Source organism: Ochotona curzoniae, unplaced genomic scaffold (assembly GCF_017591425.1).
Source record: "Ochotona curzoniae isolate NIBS_2020 unplaced genomic scaffold, NIBS_Ocur_1.0 scaffold_4505, whole genome shotgun sequence".
NCBI classification, from domain to species: domain Eukaryota; kingdom Metazoa; phylum Chordata; class Mammalia; order Lagomorpha; family Ochotonidae; genus Ochotona; species Ochotona curzoniae.
The window spans coordinates 21657897-21684118 of record NW_024467118.1 but is presented as its reverse complement, the minus strand read 5'-3'; positions in this window follow the sequence as shown (position 1 = coordinate 21684118).

Below are 26222 nucleotides of genomic sequence, written 5' to 3'. Positions count from 1 at the left end.
GTAAATTGATTAAATCGAAAGGCAAAGAGAGATTAAATAGTTATTTCATGTACTGTTTCACTCCCCAAATGCCTGCAATGGCTGGGCCCACATTTGGCCAGCTCAAAACTGGTATGCAAATTGCATCTCTCAAGAGGGTCACAGAGACACAAGTACTCCATCCATCCCAAACTGCTTCCTGGGATGTGTGTTGGCAGGAAGGTAGAATCAGAAATGGGGTCAGGACTCAGACACTCTGGTATGGAATGTGTGAGTTTAAGCTGATTATTTAGGTATTTTAAATCTTAACCCTAGCATGTCTCGAGATAGTCTTCCAAGAAGGTATGATAGAGAAATGATGAATTTAAAAATTCATGCTTGAATATGTGAACAATAAAGGTTATTGGCAGGATGAAATGCTAGAGGAGACAATATCCAGATAGGTACTGCTTGTAATATGTTAAGCACAAGTTTCATTTGCTCTTAATGCTTCCTAGAAGCTCTAGGTTTTGAAGACTATGTAAATGGAAATCTCTGGGGCTTCTTGGGAAAACTGCCTTCAAGCAGTGAAGCCTTTCACCCAGAAGACAATTTTAGTATTATCCAAAATATAAACAAGCAAAGAAGACATTACTAGGGATACTGAAAAGAATTGCAGTTCAAAAGGAATTCCTCAAGGTTTTAAAGTATCCCCTCGCTCCATTTAAAAAGTGCAGAGCTATGCCCTTCACAGAGAATATGTAAGATTGAACTGTCAAAAACCTAGTGGTCATGTGTATGAGAGAGAATCTTTTTCCAGCTGTAATTGTTATGGTAGCCTAGGCACACTTTCTCTGTTTTGCTTTTTTGATGTGGCTTTGTTTCCTACTCTTAACTATCTCATCTATCTTGCCCTTAACTAGACAGCAGAAGTGAAAAAAGGGGCTTGGTGATGAACCTTCACATACAGAATCATTAATCTTCCTACCTACGGGGTGTACTTAACCAAGCTACATTTTCTACTGAATTGCAACACTTTTGAGAATTACAAAGGCGTTTTCTTTTCCAAAGATCTATATTCTCCTGTTAAAGATGCCCTTAAAATACTCAGCTTCTGTCCTAAATTTCTTTATAAAAATTATTTTACTATATATATTGGTAAAAAGAATATCGTGTGTGTTGAGGGCGGTATATGTTGTGTGTGTGTATGAAAGCAATTTGAAAGAATAACATAAGGCAAAATATTTGTGCTTTAAAAATTTAACATAATCTAACATTTTAAGCTGTTATAGTAATTTTCTAGAAGATTTTAAATAAGAGATAACTAATTTTTAAAAAATGGGGAACTATGCATTTCCTGTCCCATAAATGACATTTAATTTTACAACTCATAAAATGTGTATTCTTTACTCAAGATATTATATTTGCCATAAGCAAAATGCTAAATATTTGTCTTTTTGGAAAATATGAAATAATATAGATATATTTTTAGCTATTTGTATATATATTTGTTATGCTCATTATCAGTATCCATTTATACTTCATTGATCCCTTATTTATGATTGCATGTGATTTCTATGAGATTCACACTTTTCTTTATAAAAAAAGATTTATATATTTTTATTGGAAATCCATATTTACAGAGAAAGGGAGAAATGTAAAGAAAGATCTATTCACTGGTTTATTCCCTAATTGGTCACAACAGCTGAGCTGCTCTGAAGCCAGAAGCCAGGAGCTTCCACTGGATCTCCCACATGGGTGCTTTCCCAGACCACAAGCACAGAGCTGGACCCAAAATGGAGTAGCCAGGGTATGGAACAGCCAGCACCAAATGGGATCCGGCACTTGCAGGCGGAGGATTACCTGGACCCACCCACTTCCTTTTATGCACATAGTTATAAAATATTACTTTAAAGGCAAATATATAAATCAAAGATCCACTTGTAGCTGTTGTATTTGAAACAGGGAATGGAAAATTTAATGGAAACCTTCACCCTGTTGTCAGAGTCAGTTCCATTTTAACATATTCCTAACATGACTCATCTTTCTACCCTTCCTGCCTGATACAAACATCTCTCTCTCTTGATTAATGGTATTACGCTTGTCTCCATTCCCTAAGCTAAAATTCTCTGCATCATTTCTATTGCTTCATCTCTTTTCCTTGACAGAACTCATCATTCACGCAGTCTTGTTATTTGAATTTTCACCAAAACTCCAAGATTAATTTTTTACACAACAAATAAAACTAAGTTAGCTTGGACTCTGTATTAATTAGGATACTAAAGAAGCTTTGGCTATAGAGAGACCAAATGCTTGGAGTGTTGTGATCCCAGGAGTGTTAGGTAATCCCTTTTAGAGGTCGTTCAAGGACTAGAACTCCTCTTTATTTCATTTTTACCCTTCTTTGGATCAGAGTTGGATCATCCATCATATCCAAAGTTTCAACCTGTGGCAGAGAAAAACAGAGACGATCCTCTACAAAACTGGTCACCTGTCTCCAACTAAATGGAGGATATTATGGTGTATGTTATCACTAGGTGGAAGGTACAGGTTTAAAAGATTTAATCCTTCATCTTAAATGTATTGAGCACTATTCTGTGTCAAGCCTGTTCTACATTTCAAGAATTAAACAGGATGCAAAATAATCTTGTCTCTTGTGATACTTCTGTTCTAGGCAGGGAAAGCCAGCAGCAAAAAACAAAAACAAAAACAAAAACAAAAAAATAAGTTTGGAAGCAATCATCTGGAAGGGAACTTCATTTTTTAAAAGATATACCCAATGTGCTGTATGAAGATATGCAATATATGTGAATCCAAAAATGCAAAAATAAATATAAAGGCTAGGCTATGTTTTAAAGATAAGGCCACCAAATTTTGTTTTTCTCCAATTGTGATTTTATTAGTCCTTAAGAAAAATAAAACATAATGAACATCATTTGTTATAATTATAATTGTAATAAATAAAACAGTGACTTATCCTGCTATCCAATTTATCATATAGAGATGCCTACTGTACTATTTCTAATATGTTTTTAATAGAGTAGCAACAATAAGTGACTAGAACTATAGTTAGCTGCTCAATCTATTAGAGCAAAATATTTAATGTTTCAAATATTGTAAGTGTCATAAACATAAAGAAATGAAAGGAACCAGAGAATAATGAGGTGTTTGATTGGGTAATGTGATCATCAGTGACCTCTTTGATGAGGCATCTTGCAGGGAGATGTGAAGAAACTGAGTGGATGTGCCATGTGGAAGTAAGAAAATACCAGGTAGAAGAAGCCCGAGTTTTGACGAGCTGATGTCTGCTGGCCTGGGCACATTTGAAGAGATCCAGAAGAAGAGATTCCTGACATGTCAAATAATGACTGAGATATATATCTTTAATATTTGGCTTTGGTTTTCCTTCCTGTTCCTTTGGTTTTCATCTGGTTTATCCCTCCTCTGATGATAAAATGTCCACTAAACTTTCCAGCTTACATCTTAGGGAAGAGGGTTTGTTTTCATAAGGGTATAGATAAAGTGCCAGGTTGAGATTGTGTCTTCCCTTTTGGTTTGACACAACAACCTATTCCTGGATTATGGCTGTGGCTGGTAGAATAAGGATTTTCTGGAGTCTGTTTTGGAGGCAAATAGACACAGAAAATGAGAAAACGACAATATTCTGTGTCCTTTTCTGAAGATCTCTACTATTTAAGATAATACTCAGGCATTAAAAATTCCCTCCTAGCAGACACCAGAGTCACAGAAGGTGAGAATTCCATCATGTAGATTTGCAGCTCACCATTATTTATTAATGATCATTACTACATAATTTGGACAACATTAAAAGCCAATGGATGGGAGTTGAAAATTCTTTTAATTATGTTCCCATCTCTATCTTGACTAATATAGGATGGAAACATGTTCTAAAATTATAAACAGTAATCAGAAGTATCATATCTAAACTCATGAAACTGGCCACAGAAACATACAAATGTTCTGAATATATATAACGACACATCCTACAGAAGAGTTTTCAGAATTCTTTAAGTGTACAGACTCTCATGCTTAGGTTCTGTTACACAAAGCATGAGGTAAAAAGACAAAAAGTCAATTTCAACTTGATTAAGTATAAGCAAAATTGCATATGTCTGATAAACATCTCATGGGTGGCTAAGTTGAGGACTCCTTTAGGGAAGGCTGATTTAGAAAATGACAAGTCTGTTTAGTTGCTATTCTTATGTGTCACCACAGACTCTATGGAGACAGTAGAAGGTGAGATAGATTTCAGCATAAACACTGATATTGAATCCAGCAACCCTGCCTGATGGAAGGGGAAATACTTTCTGAGGCAGTGTGCATAGAGCTATGATGCGAAAGATTAGAGTTTGTCTTCCCATTGATTTCTTGTGTGAAATAAATACACAAACAAAAAGTGATTTAATAGAGTGAAACTCATAAAAAAAATGCCAGGAGAAATGTACCTAGATTTATCTGCGCATTGCTTGACTCCTATGTTATGTTATGACCCTTACATGAAGTCAAAACAGTAACTCAAAGGGAAAAAACCTGTACAGTGTATCTTCTCTCTTTTTTTTTTTTAGGATTTATTCATTTTTTATTGCAAAGTCCAATATACAGAGAGGAGCAGAGACAGAGAGGAAGATCCTCTGTCCAATGATTCACTCCCCAAGTGACCACAATGGCCGGTTCTGTGCTGATCTGGAGCCAGGAACCAGGTCTCCCACAGGTGAGTGCAGAGTCCCAATGCCTTGGGCCATCCTCTACTGCTTTCTCATGCCACAAGCAGGGAGCTGTATGGGAAGCAGGGCTGCTGGGATTAGAACTGGCACCCATATGGGATCCTGGCACATTCAAGGCAATGACTTTAGCCAGTAGGCCACCATGCTGGGCCCACAGTGTCTTTTCACCTACCCTTTCCCTAACCGAAAACTATGGGCTTCTGCTATGTTTGGGTTAAACAGGAAGCAATCATTTATATCTACAGTACCAACTGCAAGATGGAAAAAAATTCAAATATGTGCTACTTTTAAATCTATAGAAGTCATAAAACAGAATCAAATTATGTTAGTTATAATTGGAAAAGTGATTTAGTCTTCTATATATAACATTGTCAAAAATGATATACTCTCATTTTTTCAAAAAATTACATAAAATTATAATCAATTTATCAAGAAGCACACTTCCTTTTTGAAAGGTGCTTAGGAACAAAGGGTCACAAAACGCAAGTTTTATCTGATTCATTTGCACTGTCTTTAGGTAAAAAAAAATTGTCATTAAGTATTAAAAAAATGATCAAAGATAGAAGTAAAGAAGACACACATTTTTTTTTTCTCCTTAAAACTACATTATAGGGCACTGCGCAGTGGCCTAGCGGCTAAAGTCCTCGCCTTGAATGCGCTGGGATCCCATATGGGTGCCAGTTCTCATCCCAGCAGCTCTACTTCCCATCCAGCTCCCTGCTTGTGGCCTGGGAAAGCAGTCGAGGGCGGCCCAAAAGTCTTGGGACCCTGCACCCATGTGGGAGACCTGGAGGAGATTCCTGGATCCTGGCTTGGGATCGGCACAGCCTCAGCCATTGCGCTCACTTGTGAAGTGAACCATTGGATGGAAGATCTTCCTCTCTGTCTCTCCTCCTCTCTGTATATCGGACTTTGCAATAAAAATAAATAAATCTTTTTTTAAAAAAAAAAAACTACATTATAGTCTTTTTAAAAGTCTAATCTCTCTGAAGTCTTCTTTTGAAACTTAAAGGTTTGTGTTGGGAGAATATATAGTTGCCTTTAAACTCCATTTACTCTTTCTCAGGGACAGTTGAACTCAAGAATACTCATTCTATACCTACTGGAAAAGTCACTTCTCACATATACAATTCTCCACTGAACAATGACAGAAACGATTGCATTTGTTTTCTGTCCTGCTTTGTAAAAGGTATTTGCCTCCAAACCCCACACCTGTGGGTGTGCTTTTGCTAATTTTCTCCCTACACAACATATTGTGTTTCTTTTTCTGTTATTCCCAGCTTAGCTGAAAGATATCCAAAGTAATAAAGAAGGCTATTAGATGTTCAAATCATAAAACTCAGGTTGTAGCAAGGCTGTGTGTACATCATTTTAAAAAAAAATCATACTGGGAATGGACTTTTAACCTGTCAGGTTAGCAACTTAGATATTCATGCTTAATGGACTTATCACCAGTTCTGGCTTCTGTCTAGCTTCCTGATTATATAATCCCTCAGAAACAGGGAGAGTAACTGATTGCCTGGGAATGAAATGAGAGACCTGGGTTGCGTTCCTGTCTCCATCTGAGCCTAGACGGTGCCAGTATCTGGAGAGTAAATCAGGAGCTATGACCATTTCTTTCAATATGTCTACTTTTCAATTTCTCTGCTTCTCTATCTCTCTAAAAATTAATAAATAAAATTAATTCACCCATATTTTATTCAATGTTCCTTGTAGACATATAATTTTATATCCAATCATTTTAAAAACATTTTTAATGGAGTAGATACTCCTGTATGTGTCCATGAGTGGATGAATCTCACCTGGCCTATATGCACAAAAGATTTACCTTGAGTTGGAACAAGCAAGGGTAGATCTCCAGAAAATGTGGACCGACACTTTAAAGTGCCACAAAAGCAAAGTGGGTCAGGGGGATCCATGTAAAGTAGCATGGATTAACTTCAAAATGTAGTCATACTAGCATCAGAATTTTTATAGAGATGGAGTTCATGGAGTTAGTCAAGAATAAATGTAGGATGTTTAGTGGAATGTAAAAATGATTGACATCAAGGATTCAGGTAAGGCTGGGCACACTTGTGGGAAAATGCATCAGTTTCACAGAAATTTTAAAAGTCATTAACTGTCAGCAGTGATAGAGACAGGATCAGAGGAAACACAAGTAAGCAACATCCACAGAGCCATATTGGAGATCATAATAGGGACGAATCTATGTATTTGTCTACAGCTCTGTGGTCTCACAGAGTAAAATTCAAGATGATTCATTGGAATTTTGGGGGACTCAACTAAGTAGAACCTTTATTTATCTATAAAAATAAGAAAGGCATCATGCTTTTCTAGTATTTAATATAAATTTACACTAGTGTATGTATATATAAATTAAAAGTAAATCAATAAATATCTGTCAAAGAATGCATTAATACATATGTTTTTTAAAGTAGAAATACTCATTTACATATACTAACACATATGTAGATCAATAAACACAGTATGAGTTCTTTACCTTAATTCTGGGCTAACATACAGTTTATTCTTTATTCTCTTGTCAGGGCGTAGTTAAGTCAGCAAAGTTAGTTTTCATGTATCTTTCATTCTGCCTATTGTGTGGACTAGTCTCAAGGGGTGCCCTGTCAAAGGACTACTTCCCATAGCTGATTTTGTATGGGATTTTGTACAAGTGTCCTGAGACTTCTTTATGCCATATTCACCTGTACATCTCTCAGAAGTGACTATTCCCTCAGGCATGATGGATAAACTCTGGAACTCCCTAAAGAAACCCTAGTTTAATATGATTTTCTTTTGTCCTTACCCCACTCTTCCTATATTTACAAGAAATATGTTGTTGGGGGAGCAGGGGAGACAACGGGAAGATTGAAAGGGAAGTATCGGAGCCTGAAGGACTGTGTCATGAAAAATAAAAATTAAAGCAAAGTATGCTGTTAATCATAGCAAAACTTGTTAACCAAAAATTAAGTCTAAAATGTACCTTTATATAAATAAAAAACAGGTTAGATTTGCAATTTGAAAATTTGCTATTTTCCATGTGTAATACATGAAACTTCAGAATGAAGCCACGTTCATGTGGTAGAATGTTTTCTCTCTTTTGTATTATTTAATTGTACTTGGAAATTTGACAAACAATACTTTGAATCAGAAATTAGAAACTTAACTCTTATGGAAAGAGTTCGTTCTTCAAAATAACTTGGATTTAACTGAAGAATCGCAATTACTTTGAAAAGTTTGTTGGACTGTTTGAAAGTCATATATTAATGTTAATCATATATTAACAAGGCTGGAAAAACAGGATGATGATGTATCTTAACATAAAATTTTCTTCTGTCCACCTGTAGTGAATTTCCTGTAGAGCTGTGACTGAAGAGCCTCAGTTAAAGCTCTCAGCTATTCTTTAGGATGGAGTCAATTCCAAATGGTGTGAATGCAATCAGGGGAAGATGAAGGGGCAGAGTGGGAGTCTGTGTGAGGGTGTGTCATCTGTCTGGCTGCCACTTTGCACTAAGCGGGAGAATTGGTGATGTCACATTAACCTGGATAAAACTGTCAGTACAGGGGACTCTGTGGACCTAGGATTTGGGTTTTGTAGTGTCCTGTTCCAGCACGGAACTCCATCTCAGCTGTATCAATGTGATGAAGCTTCAGGAAAGCATCATCCAATTTCCCAAGGTACTACAGCAACTCAATGCGAGGTTAGCTACTCAGTGTGTTCAGCAATATTTGCTATATTTTTCTGTACTTATTATTTTTCATTTTATATAAATAGACAACAGCTATTTCAACCTGCGAGGTTCATTTTGGTACTTATTATGGGGATACTAAAAGCTTAAAATTATTGCAAAAGTAGAACAAAGAACTTTTATGTAATTATTACCAAGTTTCAGTTTTGAGCACCGCAAGGAATTCTCTTCAGCATATCTGCTTAAATGGACTCCAGGATTTGGGAGATAATCATTGAACTTGTAATTGTGAGTTTCATTAGTTACTGCTCTTTCTTATTTATTCAGTCATTACAAATGTGAAGGAAATATCTGAGTCTAAAAGTCATCTTTGAAATAATGCTTTACTCTAGCTATGTAATATATTTACTAAGCTAAGCATATAAATGGCAACTAGATGACTTTTTAAAAAATATATGAAGTTTATAAACTTAAATAGTGGTTAATCAAATGCTCTGAATTAAGTATCTTTACTTTAGCCCTGACCTGTGCAGGCTAGTTGCTGAGTAATTAAGAAGAATGCTATGCACTAGTCTGAACTCCAGGATGCCAGCTTTCAGTAACCATCTGCTAATGAAACCCCTGAGAATTCCCACAGTGCAGAGAAAACAAACGTTACACAATTATGCCAGACACTTCTCTCTTCCGCTATAGTAATACCCCATCCCGATTAACAATTTGGTGGGCCTAGGGATTCATAAAATTTTGAACATAACCTTTAGGCTGTCTCAACCCAACTGCTGGACTTAAATATAAAAGAAAACAGAATCCTTAGATGAAAAATTTAACTATAAATATTTAATTCCCTGGCGTGCAATAGGATTCTAAAGTTCACTTCACAGCTTCTGAGAAAAGACAGGGAGGACCCTCTCAGCTCATAAATTCCTGTGTATTACCTTTATGAAGCACTGTGTTCAGAGCATGTTGATAAATAGCCACGTTTTCATCTCCCCCAACGCAATAGGAGGAAACAGACCCCACCATACCTTGGTGATTCTAGAAAAGCTCAAAAATGGCAACACTCAAGACCTTCAAATTTCATAGGAAGTCTTAATTCCGTTAACCCATGCCCAACCAGTATCTCCTCTCTAAGAACACCCAACTGGAAATTAAAGGGTGCAGGAGAGAAGTTTTAGCAAGCACAATGGCAGATATACTGCCCATACAGGAGTAAGATTTTTTTGCTATCATCACTTCTTAGTCATAATTTTTCTCTAGAAGTTCTTTTATATTATATGGTATCCACATAGTAAATGCAGAAAATGAGTTGTTATTCAGCACAGAAAATTTCAGTCTACTTAATGAAGTTCTCTTCTGCTGAAACTCAGAAGTTCTAAGGACCTTTTTTCATGAGTTCTTTGAATTCTTTCCTGATTTTGCAGTGAAAAGATTGATATTGTAAGAAACATCTTAATTCATAGTTCTTATGATTCCTAGGATAGGAGCTTGTACATCATAAACTCTCAAGTAATGTTCAGGTGGATGAGTGAATAAATGAAATAGTATGAAAAGAATCATCTTGGATAGCATGGAAGTTTGGGAGTTGAACTCATGATGCTTAATAACACTATTTCCCATTTTGTAGCTGCTTTTTAAACTCTACCCTTACTTTCTTATCCTACTATGGTAGATTGATTATTTCACCTGTTGAAATTTTTGTGTATCTCACACATTGCTTTTCTAATCTTATACACACACAATTGTGAAAAATGAACCTTTATTTCTGTACTCGTTGTTCTCAGTTCTCGCTTTTACAATTTCTGGCCTTCCTATTACAATGATATGAATATATTCTTTCCATGGAGGGAAGTAGTAATAAGGAAGACCTTTGTTTTATTATCAATCTCTTCAAGGCAAAGTTGAGAATTACTTGGTAAATTGTGGGACATGCTTAATATATTCTCCACGATGTGTATTTTGAATGGCATTCAGCACTTGTTATGAAAAGCAACTAGTGAACATATAAAGAATTGATGATATAGAAGTGAATATGGCAAGAAATCTTACCATATAATATACAGATGTGAGAAACAATTATCTTGTGTAGGGATTTTAGATGATTTATTTAATGTTACAAAATCAGAAAAGCTTACAGTTACTGAAACATATCAATATAATGTTTCAGCTCATTTAGCATGTGACATGAATATAGTAAAAACTATCAAAAAACAGGTTTTAATAAAACCAAAATCTTCTTGAACAAACTGTGTCATTTTAGAATTAAATTCTGTCACTTCACACAGAATCATGTTATTTTTCAACTTTTAAAGAATAAGAGTTGAGTAGAGGTGTTATTTATCTGTTTGAATGTCATGATTGAACTTGCTAGCATTCCTGAAAGCTATCCCCGAAATAAATTATTTTTTTTTTGCTGGAATATTTCCTACTGAGGACCAAAGAGTAACTAGAACCAAAAACGTATTTGATACACACATGAAATAGGTATTTTCATAACACACATCTATAAATTGGTTTTATATATAAACATTTCAATGTAATAGAAGAGCTTGATTCTATCAATCTGTGTGCCTACTTATCTAATCTACAGCATCTGTGTATCTAGTTACCTGTGTATGTATCATTTATGTAACTGTCAAAACCTGTCTATCTTCTTCAGACTTTTATCATGAACTGCTGAAGGAAATATAAGCAATTACTGCTAAATATGTAATGGAGTAAATAGTATGTATGTTTCCTCAAGGAATGCATATTAGTGAATTTTTGTTAAAAAAAAATCTGACTTATACAGCTAGATTTTTTTCCTCAAATCTCTAGAAAGTGAACAGAAAGAGTTAACAGGTAGCTCAGAGTCATTACCTGAGAAAAAAAAAAATACATTGCAAATCATCTAATTCACTTCCCAAACTGAAAATATTTGGAGCATAGTTGAATTTTGTGATAGTGCGAAATCTGTAATAGTTAATACAAAATAAAATACTGTGTTTGACTTTTTGTTACTAAAATTAAGGAACATTAATATGGTAATTAAAAATCACATGGAAATCCCAAGGAAAGAAAATGCATAGAATATAGGTGGCTTGCAATGAAATACTTTTACTTTCAAGCAATCGTTCTGTTCCTTGTTTCATCAAATTTAAGACCATCTGTGGAACGGATACTATCAAAAGAAAACCCTTCAGAGGAAAGAAAGGTTAGGGTCAGACTTGGCAGGTGGCAGCTTCCTTTCCTCCTCAGCATCTGGGAATGCAATTTACATCGGGTGTAACATGAGACTGTCATCAGAGGGACCTGTAACTGACCTCTTCTATTTGAAGAGGCCCAGAACATGAGAACAAGGAGTGTTGCATTCCCTTGCGCTGTCACCTCTGTGAACCGGCTCCCTAATGGTGGGTGTATGCAAAATGATGGCATCAGTGACACCCAAAGGCACAGCCGCTGGGCGGATTTGGTCAGCTGCTGAGAGAAGGGAGATTTTGAAAACAATCTTCTGCGTTTTCTCTCTGGAGCCAATCTGTCACTCTTCATCTTTCCTTTCTAAACTATGATCTTTGCTCCTGACTCAAGAACTTACTCATTACAATTTAGAGCGATTTCTTGGCACTTGCAGATAACTAGGAGCCTGTTTTTTTTCTTTAAAATGTTTAAGGCCATTCAAAAGCTATCAGAAAAATTTAAAATAAATATAAGAAGGGTAAAACCCACATTATCCTTTATTCACTTTTAGTTTGAATTAAAATGGATGCAGTTGTGCTCTTTTCCTTCTAGTTTTTTTTAAGAATTTTGCCATTAAAGATAGAACCAAAGTCCCTTTGAACTACTTGTAATCTCATACCTTGCTCATATCATACAACTATTTGTTCTAGATGTTGTATCCCTGTAAATTAGAGATAAATCAAAATTAAATTACTCATGATGTCTTCCATTAATCTTCCTTAAGCTGCATTCTTTATCTTAAATCATGCTTGGAAACCAACTTTTGATGCCTGATTATTGGCTCACAACTTTAAATGTCCTGCCTCTAACATTCTCTTCTCAGGGATTTATACTAAAAAGTTAACTCTTTAAAATGAATTTCATGTTGAGAAGGAAGTATTTAGATAATAATAATCATTAAATTTTCATTTATTAGTATATGCTCTTTACTCTAGATTGCTTTACGAACTTTATGTCCATTGTCCCATTAAAGTGTTATGAACTCTGGGATCTTTGAATAGTTATGCTAGTTTCACTGCTGAAAAACAAACTGTTGCCCAAGTGAACTATCTTTTGGAAGAAAATTAATTATTCCATATGTTTTAATTCAAATGAGATATTTCAACAAAATAGTGGAGCTCTATTTATTGTTCATTTACTAGTGTTTAATGTGTACTTTGATTCTCACCCTTAGAGTAACAATGCAATATAGGTAAAAGTAAGAGCAATTTGCTCAAGATCTAAAAAATAGTGGTGGGAAGTATAGAATGTAATCCTATCTATTTTCTTTGATCACATTATATAGTAGGATTCAAAAATTGCTTTTCATGTAGGAGAAGTAACGTAGAAATGGAAGTATGTCCTATTTGCGTTTCCTCTGACATTATTACAAACCTTCGATTTTAATAAATACTTGGGCGAATAGAGAGACTTTCCATTAAAGACCTCTTTTCAAACACATTTAACTAGAGGAGGAAAAAAATAACAGTGACAACAGTTCAATCAAGGACAGTCTTGTGCTGTTACTAATCTCTGAGCCCACACAGATGTCCTAAAAGTTCATCGTTGGGTAAAGACATTTGATTAACATTTCTTTCTCAAGACTGAAATAGGAAATGACAAGTATTCTTTGCTATGTAACTTAAAATTGAGAAAAACCTATGAAACTTGAGGCTATCCTTAAATAACAAAATGAAAGCAGTTCTGAAGTACTCACAGATGGTATGTTCTTTACCATTTCTTTTCTCACTGATGACATCCAAAAAGTCATGGAAAAGAAAGGTTGGGGTCATATCATTTTAAGCATATGGGCAATTTTATGCCCAGAGATCAGGTTGGAATATCTGATAATACATAAGTTATTTTATTGCTTAGGTTTCAGTTTATTCTAATATTTGACTGCAAAATTTTATAATTATTTGGTAATAATTAAATGTCACTGCTTCGTAAAAACTAATTTCAAGGAAAATGCAATGTATTTTACTTTCCTCTGATATCCATAAGACATACTAGGTTTTCTACCTTTGCCTATACTGATCATGTCATGAGACACTTAAATATCAGAAAGTTAAACCTGAAATTGTGCTAAGGGACTATACTATTGTGATAAAATTGGTGAAAGTGGCATTGGAAGGATCATGAGGAGCGAGAAAGTGGAAGGGAAGGAATGAAATCCTATACCCACATTCCTATACCCACTTTATGTATTCTGGCACACAAAAAATAAAAGAGGAATAATATATCAAAGTGAACTCATTTCTGGCTCAGTGAATGCAACAACGTGGCATCCCACAAGTTCCACCCAAATAGGTCCAAGTAGCCCTCTGATCTGACAGCCAGCAGATTAAGAACTTTAGTAGTGGCACACCAGGCATCATTTCTTACAGTGTGGCAAAGGATTTTAGACTGCAGGGGACAACAGTGAGTTGCACATGTGCTAGCTTGCCGGGGATTCACCGAGTTCATTGCATTGCACCGGTCCCATAGGAAAATAATATCAACTATGGCATTAGGCAGGTCAAAATAGGTCCATGTGGCCTGCAGATCTAGCGGCCAACAGGTTCTGACGATCAGCACCATCAACAACCTAGCTATATAGGAGTTTGTACAGTCACATCCGTAGAGGCACTGTCTGGTAACACCAATTTAAAATTGTGACCCTGTCCTCCCCATGAAATCCTAGTTCCTGTCTCTTACAGGTGTTCATATCTTGCGTGAGCATCTGCCAGGTTAACTTTTGTGGATATCTCCTATATTATGTTACCAGAATATAAATTCTCAGGAAACAAAATTTTTATATGTTTTATTTATTACTATGTTGCCAGTATATAAAGAGTACGAGGTATATGGTAGGTTCTCATATTTGTTGAATTAATGGTTATATCAGCGTATAAAATGTTCCTGTTTGGTAACTAAAATACAATTATTAGTTTTATTACACAATTGATTTAATGGTGCTAACACAATTTTAGTAACATACCTATCAATATTAAATGGGAAAAACATAAGTTAACATACCTTCATGAAGAGATACAAGATCTATTATAAACACACCCATATAAGTAATTATCAAGGGGAATTTATCTAAGAAATACTAGATGACTTAATATGTTAGGACTGAAAAATCATATGTCCAACTGGATAAAAACAGAAACGGTTTGATAAAAGTCAACATTCACTCACAATTAAAATCATAGAACAGCAATGGGAAGAAAAAGGAATCCTCACAATTATGTAACTAGTGTAAAAATGTGTGTCCTAGGCCATATTCGGTGGTGAAATGCTAGAAGCATCACATTTAAGATCAGATACAATCAAACTTGATATTATAAGCTCCCCCAATAGGGCACTGACGTATATTCACTGTAGTGAGATGGGTAAAAGAAAACAAATATATGGAAATGTTAGAATTAGAAAAATGTTAGAATTAGAAAAATTCAGTAAAAATTTCAGGATATTCTATTCTATTCCTATATAGCAACAGAAATTCAGAAAATGAAATTTTAAAATGTACCAGTTATTGTATTATTAAACATGTGAAAGTGCCAGGCAGGTGCTATGACACAGTGGGTTAAGCTGTCACTGCCGAGCTGACATGTTAAAAGTGCTTTCATTTGAATCCTAGCCTGTCTGATACAAAGCCAGCTTGTTTCTAATGTTCCTGGGAAGGCAATGGAAAATGATTCAAGTTCTTGGAACATGTTGGAGAACAGGATGAAATTCCCAGTTCCTGGTTTCAGCTTAGCCAGTCCTAGCCCTTGTGGTCACTGAGGAGTTATCCAGTGTATAGAAGTTCTCTCTGTCTCATGTTTCTTCTCTCTCCTTAATCCCTCAATTGCTGTCTAACTTTTAGATAGAAAAATAAATAAATCTTTAATAAATATGCAACAACTGTGAAAGTTACGTTTATGGTGAATAGCTAACATTATAATTTTCCCAAAGGAGTTTATGGATTTGATGAAATTCTAATTGTGCGTTCATATTTTTTGTGAAAATATGATTATGAAATATTAACTGATATACAAAATATCAAGTATTGTTATGAAACTCCTTAAAAGCTATAAACTGAGCAATTTGAGAAGATATACCATATTTAAAATTAAGAATAATTTGTAAAGAGATTCAGCTATAGTAATCATCAAGGAGCAATGGTTTAATCATTAAATGGTGCTACAGTAATTAACTATCTATATGGAAAAATACAATTGTACCCATAAGACCCATGGTACTATAAAAAATAATAAAAATTTTAACAAATGAAAGGTATTGGAATATAACACAGCAAATTTACCACATTTTGAAAACCGCATTTTCTGAAGATAGAAAATAAAGTTGACAAGTTTGACAATTTTAAATTATAAAATTTGTTATTTAAATATTATGTTAAACAGTGGGACAAGATAAATCTGTAGTGTGAGAGAAGATACTTACTATGCAAGATCTAACAAGGACTACTGCATATAATGCATATATAAATGTGTGTATCTAATTTTGATTAATAAAGTTTTAGTAAAATAAAACAATCTAATTTTTATAAAAGATACAGAGTGGGTGTCTTGCAGAATAGTTAAGTTATTGTTTGTGATGTGTGCAACTTGTATCAGAATTTTTGGTTTGAATCCTGCTTTGGTAATTCAGATCCAGCTTTCTGCTATTGTGCCATTAGATACGATACAGATAATAACTGAGACCCTTCCAACTAAATGAAAGGTACTTAGCTTCTTCCAGCCCAACCCATGTTGATGTAGGCATTTGGAGAATGAATCAGTAAATAGAAGATCTCTGCTTTTCCCTCTCTCTCTTTGTCTTTTAAATTAAATTGAAAAAGAGAAGCAAATGACAGAAAACAGAGACACTTCATAAAGGAGGGTATACAGTTGGGCAATAAACATGTAGCATTTTATTTGAATAACATTCATGCAGTAAAATTAAAAATAAAATGAGAAAAACACAAAGTTCATAAAATCAAAGTTGAAATTTCTATTAATAATGAGTGATGATGAACAGAATCTTGTAAAATCAGTATCATTCAAATAAAAATTTAAAAATTACCTTGGAGTAGATTTAAATAAGGATATGAAAAATTCACACAATTAAAATGATAAAACATTAAAGAAAGAAGCACACTCAAAAATAGAAAAATATTCCATATTCATGGATTGGAAGAATAAAAATGAGCAAAATGTTCATACTGTCCAAAGTGATTTATAGATTCAAGGTAATCCCAATTAAAATACTAAGGACATTATTTCTACATCTGAAAAAAAAATTTCTAAAATAAATAAGGAAACACAAGTGACTATGAATAGATAAATCTTAAACAACAATCACAAGTAAGGATGGAGCTATCACAATACTACAAGACATATTACAGGGCAGCTGTAGTCAAAACAGCCTCATTTTGGCACAAAAAATGGATATGTAGACCAATTGAACAGAGTACAACCCCCGCAAAATTAATCCATGTGTGCAACAAGCAACACACCTTGACAAATGAGCTAAAAACAACCCCTTGTGAAAGGACAGTCTCTTCAAATGGTGTTGAAAAAAATGGATCTACATATGTGGAACAGGAAGCATGAGCCCTGTCTTAAACCTTATACTAAAACCAGCTCACAACGGGTCAAAAATCTAAATTAGGAATTGGGTGGCTGGGATTTACCCAGGGATACAAAATCATCATATGAAAGAGTTATTTGTAATCCCTTGTTTATTGAAGCTCAGTTTACAATAGCTAAGCTATGGAATCAACTGCAAAGTCCATCACTAATGACCAGATAAAGAAAACATATATTATACATACACTTGTCTTCACTCAGTAGATTGCTTCCTTAGTTTCACGTGATCCTTTTAATCAGTGGGATATTGCTTTTGTTGCCTTATTTAAATATGCATGTAAATATTTACTTGCTAGAGAAAGGGAAATCTACAGAATTGGAGAGGGGGCAAGTCATTGGTTCACCCCTTAGCTGCCCACAAAATCTAGGGAAGGGATGGTGCCAGATGTCAGGAGCCAGGAGTATGACTCAGGCTGCCATGTGGATGGCATGAAATAAGTTTCTTGAGCTATCAATGCGGAGTGAAGAAGTGAAAGTGAGGTCCAGCGTTGAGACTTTAGTGTAGGAAGTTGGCATCTTAACAGATCCAATACATAACTCAGTCCATTTCTTACAAGTTAAAGTGTTTCTGCTTGCTTCCTATGGATACTGATAAAGATTTCTTTACACTGAAATGTTTATGCTATTTTAGAACATAATTTTTCTCCAATTCCCTCAGATATTAACATCTAGGAGTTTTTACTAAATATAGGAAAGGCTTAAAAAGCATCCAGTTAGAGAACCCTGACCTTCATCAGCAAAAAATCAGTATGTTGAGATTGTTGCAAAGTCTACTGTAAGCTGTTTAGAAAGTTTGAGCTTCTAATACAAGAACAGCTCTACCATTTAGCCTACCATTTGGCCACTGAATATTTTACTTAATCAACAGCTTGATAATGCATAAAAATTTTTAAATCCAATGAATTTTGTTAGATTTCTCTGAATATCTGGGTTACTATCCTGCAATAAAAGAGCAAATTAATAATGTTTTAATTAGATTTCAAAAAAATATGTTGAGAACACGGTTTTGCAGTGTAAGCAAGTAATGCTGTTCTTCCCTGAACAGTAAGTTTAATTAAATAACTAAATGGTACTCAGTAAACATTATACTTAACATATATATGGCTTTAAAGATGTAGATAAGTGACTATATTTGAGAAAACAAATATAAAATATTAAAATATAAAATATTTTAGTCAATTTGTAAAAATTCATCTGCTAACAAGTATTTACAATGCTTTATACAGATAATGTTCCTAGGAAATATGAATATTCCACTCCACTCTAATTATACATGAAAACATATTGGAAGCTTTATTACAATGTCATAAAAAATGAGGAACTGCGTTTTGTGCAGCTTATTCTATTAATGAAATACTCTCATGTTATTCAACATTGCTAAAAGCTTTGAAAATGTTTTTCTTCGGGATATTTGCTAGAAAATGATTTAATTAAACACTGTGCTGAAATTTGACTTAGAAATATTTTTGCATAAAGATTCATATATGAAACAGGGCATATAGATGTAACTTCATTTATTATAGAACACAATTATTTACCCAAATAATTCAGTTACATGTGCAGAATATATGTTCTATTTTTTATCTTTCATATTAGAAAATTATGATGGAGAATTATGCAGTAACAGAATATTAAACCTAGATAGAAACTCAAAATAGTGTAGCTCAAATTTTTAGTTTTAAAAATTAGTAAATGGGCCTGACACAGTGACTCAGTTGGTTAATCCTCCTTCGAGTGCTAGGATTGCATATGGGTACTGGTTCATGTCCCAGCTGCTCCAATTCCCATCCAGTTCCCTGCTTGTGGCCTGAGAAAGCACCAGAGAATGGGCCAAACATTTGAACCTCTGCACCCAAGTGGGAGATCCAGAAGAAGTTCATGGCTCCTGGCTTCATATCTGTTTAGCTCCGGGCATTGCGGCCACTTGGGAGTGAATCAGTGAATGGAGGATGTTTCTCTCTGTCTCTCCTCTCTCTCAATCTGCCTTTCAATATAAATAAATAAATCTTTAAGAAACATCAGTAAACACAGATAAAGCTAAATTAGTTCACATATGTTATTAAGTACTTCATGGTAGCACAAAAATGACATCTGGGTCTATTATTACAAAGCTCCTTCCATTGTCCATTATGTTGATGGAGCTTATGTTAATTGAATTAATATCTTCTACTTTCAAAAATGAAGTTTCTTGAAACGCAAACATTTATCACTTTGCTTTAAAAGAATATTATTACATTTCTGCCTTGCTCGTGTGTGTGTGTGTGTGTGTGTGTGTGTGTGCGCGCGCATGTGTATATATACTTTAGGTAAAGGGATGAGCTGAATAGAAGAAATAAATGACCTTCTGTTCCTTACCATGAATGTCTGCAAGTATGGCTGCTTAGCACTACAGATCACATAGAGAAGAACAAAAAGCTTTTCTTCCTTGCAGAATTTCCATGTAAATTTTATGACTATGCACTATAAACATAATAGGTTTATATTCATACAATATAAACAATGTTTCTCAGAAAATAGTCTGCTCAAATAAACTTTTTACCTTTGAAAGTGAATGCAATACCTTCTGGCATAGCCTGAAATGAGTGTTAAACACAGAGTGGGTGTTTGTACTAGCTATTGTCCTCTTCTTGAATAGTAGGTCCTGTATTTCTCACAAGCTACACTTCCCCGTAAGTGGGAAAAACTGCAGTTACCAGTCTATTCTGTTAAGTATCACATTACCTAATTCAGTGGTCTCATTGGGTCTGAATTTTTCTTAATTCTCAGTAGCATTCAAAAGGGTTAGCCAACCAGTACTTCTTACATACTTTTGCTTCTTGGTTTCTGTGACATGGAATTCTCTTGGTTTTGCTTCTTTTACCTGAGCACTTGATCTCAAGTTCATCTGTAGGATGCCCTTCCTTTGGGCTTCTATATAGTAAATGGAGCAAGGATGAATTGTAAGTTACCTACTATATCTTCTTCAGAAATCTTATTCAGTACCAGAAGTTGAAATCCAATCAAATCAAAGAATTAGCACATTAAGATCTCCAACTTGGATATTTCCTCTGTGACTAGAAGACAGTTACAGGATAGATATAGCTTATTGGGATTTTCCTTTAAACTAGAACTTGCAATTGTCTGCAAAAAATCAAGATTTCTCCATCTGGTAAATGAAGAGTAACATTCAAATGGCATTCAGAAACTGTACTAACATGCCTTTTTAATAATTCACGCAACTTTGTTTCAATGCCATAGATATTTTGAGAAAACCCAAGCATTGGGTACATAACTGATTTGTAGGTATCCAATTGCTTTTGTTTCACATTAAAATCATGTTGTTTAAGTGATGTGTTGCAAAATGTAAAACTTTAGTAGTTCTGAGGTGAGCATGTGGTACAGTGGGTTAAGCTAGCACTTGAGATGACCTCAGTAAATAGCATGCAAGCATTGTTTTAAATTCATAATTTTAGAATAGGATTAAATGGCCCACAATGGTTTACAATATGTTTGTTAAAGAATAAGTACTATATCCTTTATTATCCTCAGCTATATAAAACATGTAAAAATACATAAATGCTCAGAAAGAAAGAATGAAGGGATTCTATTGAGTATTTAGCAAAACTTATATTCACATGGAGAATGAAATATGGGGGTATTTTTCATTTATGGATAGTTCCGTATTTCTGTCTTGCCTAACTGGATGCTAGATTCAGCCTTTAGATTCAGTATTTAGCACTCATTCCATGAGAGACATTTGTAATATTCCTTGAGGAAAAGTTAGGCCTTAAGCACAGTGCAAGATAGAGGACAGCAATCAGTACACACAGGCTGGCTTTCACAAAACAAAACAAACAGCAGCAACAACAACAACCACAAACAGATATATTTGGGTTTAATGCCAGCCACCACAGAAAGTGGCCTTAGTTGAATTTGGGGCCATCTATTTACTCTCATTTTGGGACTAGCACAAGCACTGCTCAGTCTGGCTTGTTGGGGAGGCTCTTTCCCTCTTGCTCTCCCTCACATCCTTCCTTGACTTTTCTCGACTTCCTTTGGACTCCTCCAGCAGCTGAATTCTGACTCACGCCTACTCAAAAGACTCTGGAAACAATCTTCAACTTACCATTAGCTGGCTGTCATCTCCACTCATTCTCCACTTTAGGCCACCCATCTTTCCTACCCAGCCTGCCAGCACTGTGGCCAATCAAGCCAGCCTGCTATTTCTATTCCTTTGCTCTCTGGACTCCCTAGGTAAGACTGTTTCAAAGAAGAGAACATGCCAGCCAGGTTTTACAATTTGTATCTGTTGCATGGAATGGAATATGATGAAAGAGGTTTGGATGTGCGACATTTGAGTTTCAGTTCATACACAGAAAGGAAAGCTGTAATAAAAATATATTTGATTTAGTCTGCTGAAGTGCTCTTAAGTAATAAAACTGAGGTGTGATATTTCACTCAGTATTTTTGAGTAAGGGTGAATGTGGACTAATTTGACTTACAAAATGGATCCATATGAAGTCTAAAATGATTGACTCAGTAATTATTATTTACAGTAAAGATTGAATAGAAAATAGTCTTCTAGACATGAAAATATAAATGAATTTCAAAAGCCAGGCAATGTTTGTAGTGATAAATAACTATAATATGATAGAGGAAAAATGTGTGCAACCAGACGCCTAAATGGAGCCACAAGGCTGACTTTTTAAATTTGCTTTGTTTGGTAAAACAACTAGCATTAAAGTTTTAAGGAAAAATTATTCTCATGTGATGCACTTCATGAGTTGAAAAAAATGTATTTACAGAGACATTTTAGGATGCATGACAAGCTATAGGAATAGTAGAAATTGCCACAACGGGCTACCTATTTTAGTATCGTTTACTCTATAGTTAATTCTAAGCTTTTTGGTCTCAAGACCAAGGAACTTAGAGATGTGATCAAAACAAAATTTGAGAAGCTCTGATTTTGTCGTTTATTGCGTTACACATCTGCAGTGCCATGCAGTGACGGTTTCTCTTCTTATTTCTCTAACAAAAAGAGTAGAATCCCATTGCTTTGTGATTTCCTTTCCTCACAAATCTCAAGTTATTCTAGGATTTCTGTTTCTAGAAACTGTTCAGAGACATCTGTGCCTCTCATATATTCATTTAAAATTATGCATCTTTTTCTCCAATTTCCTACTTATTCAATTCAAACTTGTTAAATAAACTCTTTTTTCTTGGTAATTTTAACATATCACACCTTTTCTTTTTTCTTCATCAGTATCACGTGCCAATCTAATCAGATTTACATTTTTGAGGTTTTTTTCTCTTCCATATTCTGATTATGCACTATAAAAAATATGTTTACCTTTGAATGAAACATTTTGGAAAACATCCTTCATAAAAGCAATGAACAAATTTAATTTACTTTTTACTACAGCAACTACCGTATATCATGAAATTGTATTGCCAATATTTTCTGTCATTCCTCTCAGTTAATGCTTTACATGATGCTTTAATTCTCTGTAATGTCATCCAAGGGAGACACAGATATGTCTGGATTTTTTAAAGCAAAATGTTTTTTGGTCAGCTGATCAGATTCAACTTGAGCAGCTATGTTCCGTATTGATGTACCTAGCTCTAGCTTCATTTCTTTTTTTTTTAAAGTTATTTATCTTTATTGGAAAGGCAGATCAGATTGTACAGAGAGAAAGAGAGACAGAGAGATAGATATTCCATCCTCTGGTTCACTTCTCAACGAGCTGCAATGGCTGGAGCTGAGCTGATCCGAAGTCTAGAGCTAGGAGCTTCTTCTGCTTCTCCCACTTGGGTGCAGCTGCTTTCTCAGGCAGGGAGCTGGACAGAAGTACAGCAGCTTGGACGTGAACTGGTTCCCAAAAAGAATCTTGACACTTGCAAGGTGAGGATTTAGCCAGTTGAGCTATTGTGCAGCAGACCTTCTGGCTCCATTTCTGATTCCAGTTTAAGCACAGGTGTATACCCTGAGATATCAAGGGAGGATCAGATTACCTGAATCTCTGCCAGGCACATGAAAGTCCTATGCTGAGTTCCATGCTTGTGAATTGAGCCTGTACCACTGTCAGTTACTGTGTGTATTTGGGGAATGAATGAGTAGACTGAAGTTTCTGTCTCTCTCTCTCTTTCTCCAAAATGAATAACGAATCAAGCCGTTTTAAAAGAAAAGCTAGAAAACTCAGCAAGAACTAAGAAATTTCTGTTCATCAAAGAGTTGTTCTTTTAAAATAAAACTTGAACTTACCTCTCTATGAAAATGGTACTTTTAATCTTTTTGAACTTCATTTCTATAGAGTTTCTGTTACTTCTTAGCCAGCTGGTTTCTATTCAACAATTTTAAAGGTGAAAAGCTTATTTAATAAATAAAGTGCTTTTTAGAAATATTTTTTTGAAAGGTAGAGTGTTAGAAAAAAGGAGACAGCAATGTTCCCATCTGCTGGTTCACCTCTCGAATGGCTGCAGCAGCTGGATCTGGTCCCAACCAAAGCCAGGAGCCAGCAGCTTCTTCTGGGTTTCTCGTGTAGATGCAGGGATCCAAGGACTCGAGCAATCTTCTGTTGCTTCCCCAGGCTGTAAACAGGTAGCTTGATCAGAACTGGAACAATGGAGATGTGAACTGATGCTCATATAGGATGGTGTAGCCAAAGATAGAAACTTAGCTTACGATACGATAGAGCTGACCACAGGCATGTAAAATCTTATCCCCATGATAAGAAGTTTAACATTAAAAAAATAAATTTAATAATAGTACATCCATTAGAGCTAAGGAACTATAAAATCGTTGAGTTATACATGGCATTTACCTCTGATGCCAAGATAAGTAGCAGAAATTACCTGCTCACATTCTCATTGATTGTGTAACAATATTTTTTTGAAAAACAGTCCAGTGAAAGTAATGGAATTGAAAACAACTAAGTCTGCAGCATCATCAAACAATGGTATTCTGGTTTCCTTTATCTAAATGCCTAATTATAACAAATTCATTTCATATTAAATCTAATATGAAGTTAAAAAAAACAGCTGACATACATCAGTCTAAGTACTTTGACATGCCAAAATTTATCCCTTTACTTAAACTTGAGAAAGATTCCAAGAAATAAGCATGGGTATAAAACTTAGTTTAACAGAATTTTTCACATGAATGTTTTACGTTTAATTAAATCTGGAAATACAAAATAGGTAACATACCTTTGCAAATGCTGCACTGAGATGAACTTACTTCCTGGGAAACTTAGATTCCAACTTACCCTCTTACTTCACAGAGACTCACACATAGCATGCTTTTGGTGTAAATGGATGAAACTTTCAGTGTTATAGAAATTCGTGCCATTTTCTAGGGAAATACATATTAATTCACACTAGTCAATTTGCATTGTGCTTACTAGTCTCGGTCTCTCTCTCTCTGTGTATGTGTCAGTGTGTGTATTGACAAAGGAAGTTGAAGGTGTAAGAATAAAACAGGTTTGCTGATATTCCTTGGATATAGTTTTAGTTCAGTGGCTTTTCCAAAGCAAATGACCTATATTCGAAGTCATGTCTGTATAATTTATAGCAGGTAAAACAATTCTTTCTTTGTTTTATTTTCCTAATTCATTTCTTAAATGAAGAAACAAAGGTTGTTGTACAATAACAACTACTACACACATGCACACGCACACACACACGCACACGCACACAGTTGAAGAAAGTTTGCTGATTGATTTGCTGGTTTGGGAGTGATAGCACACCATGAGTAATCTTGAAGTTTTAGTATGGATAGATAAAAAAGGACAGTTTAAGAATATGGGCTTGTGTTTGGTGACTGAGGGTAGAACTCAAGTAGTGGGAAGATGTCAGGAAGTTGGTGTGATTGGGCACCCTAATAAATACTAATAAGAAAGCAAGAAGATGAGGCAGTTCATGCTACAAGTGGTAAATAAGTAGCAGTCACCGAAAATCAGCACAAATATTGGACTCATAGGTCATTTTGCAGATTTTATAGTCCTTTAATCATGATCAATTAAAGTCACAGGAAGATCTTATTTGATGATGTGCTGTGAATTTTTTTATGTTCAACTCAGGAACATTGGAGGTGAATTTTAAGTCTCAGATTGTGTCCTACCAACACGAATGCCTGTTTTATGGTGCTATGCTAGGTCTCAACTGCCAGTGATTGCTCCATTTCTTCAATGCCTTCAAGGACATGAGAGATAAAAGATATTTCAAGCACATTACATTTGTTAACAAAATAATGAACTCTAAATCAACCCATTCATTTTAAGTGTAATGTGCTTTTCGGAACACGAACATATCTGTTTTTATCAAATGTAGAGGAGGCAAAAAGAGGGTGATGAGGAAATCACAGTAGCACAGGAATAAGGGATGACTTTAAGTGTAAGGCTGATATCACCAAGGGTCTTCAGATGCATTTCACAATGAACCATTGAGTGCAGTCTGGGAGCTTGTGACATGACTATAATGAATAGAATGTGACAAACATGTTTAGACATCACTCTTGCTATTAGGTTACAATAGACTTTGTGTTCCATCTTGCATGCTGTTACTCTCCTTGGTTTTCTTTGTTCAGATGATACAAGCTTCTATGTGCGGAGGCCTGGATGGCTGAAATAGTGGGAAGTTTCTAGCTAATTAGGAGCAGGAATTATGCCCTAGTTCATCAGTCCAGGAAGAACAGAATATTGCCAGCAGCCACATGAGTGACCTTGGAAGCTTACTGTCCCCCCTGTCAAGTCTTGATACTATAGTCCATGACTAATACCTTGATTCCAGCCCGACACAAATCCGTGAGATGGAGGAGTCAGCTGATCCACTCTCAGGTGTCAGATCTGCTGAAATTGTGCAGTAAGAAAAGTTTGTTTTTTCTTTCAAACAATAAAGAAAACTGATCACTTTTTTTTCCAGTCTTGATTTGAACACACATGTACATCTTCTTTATTACTCATTGGTATGACCCACTTAAACCTTTTGTATTGAGTAACAAGTAGGGGCACATATCATTATCAATGTTAATTAAATATGGCCAG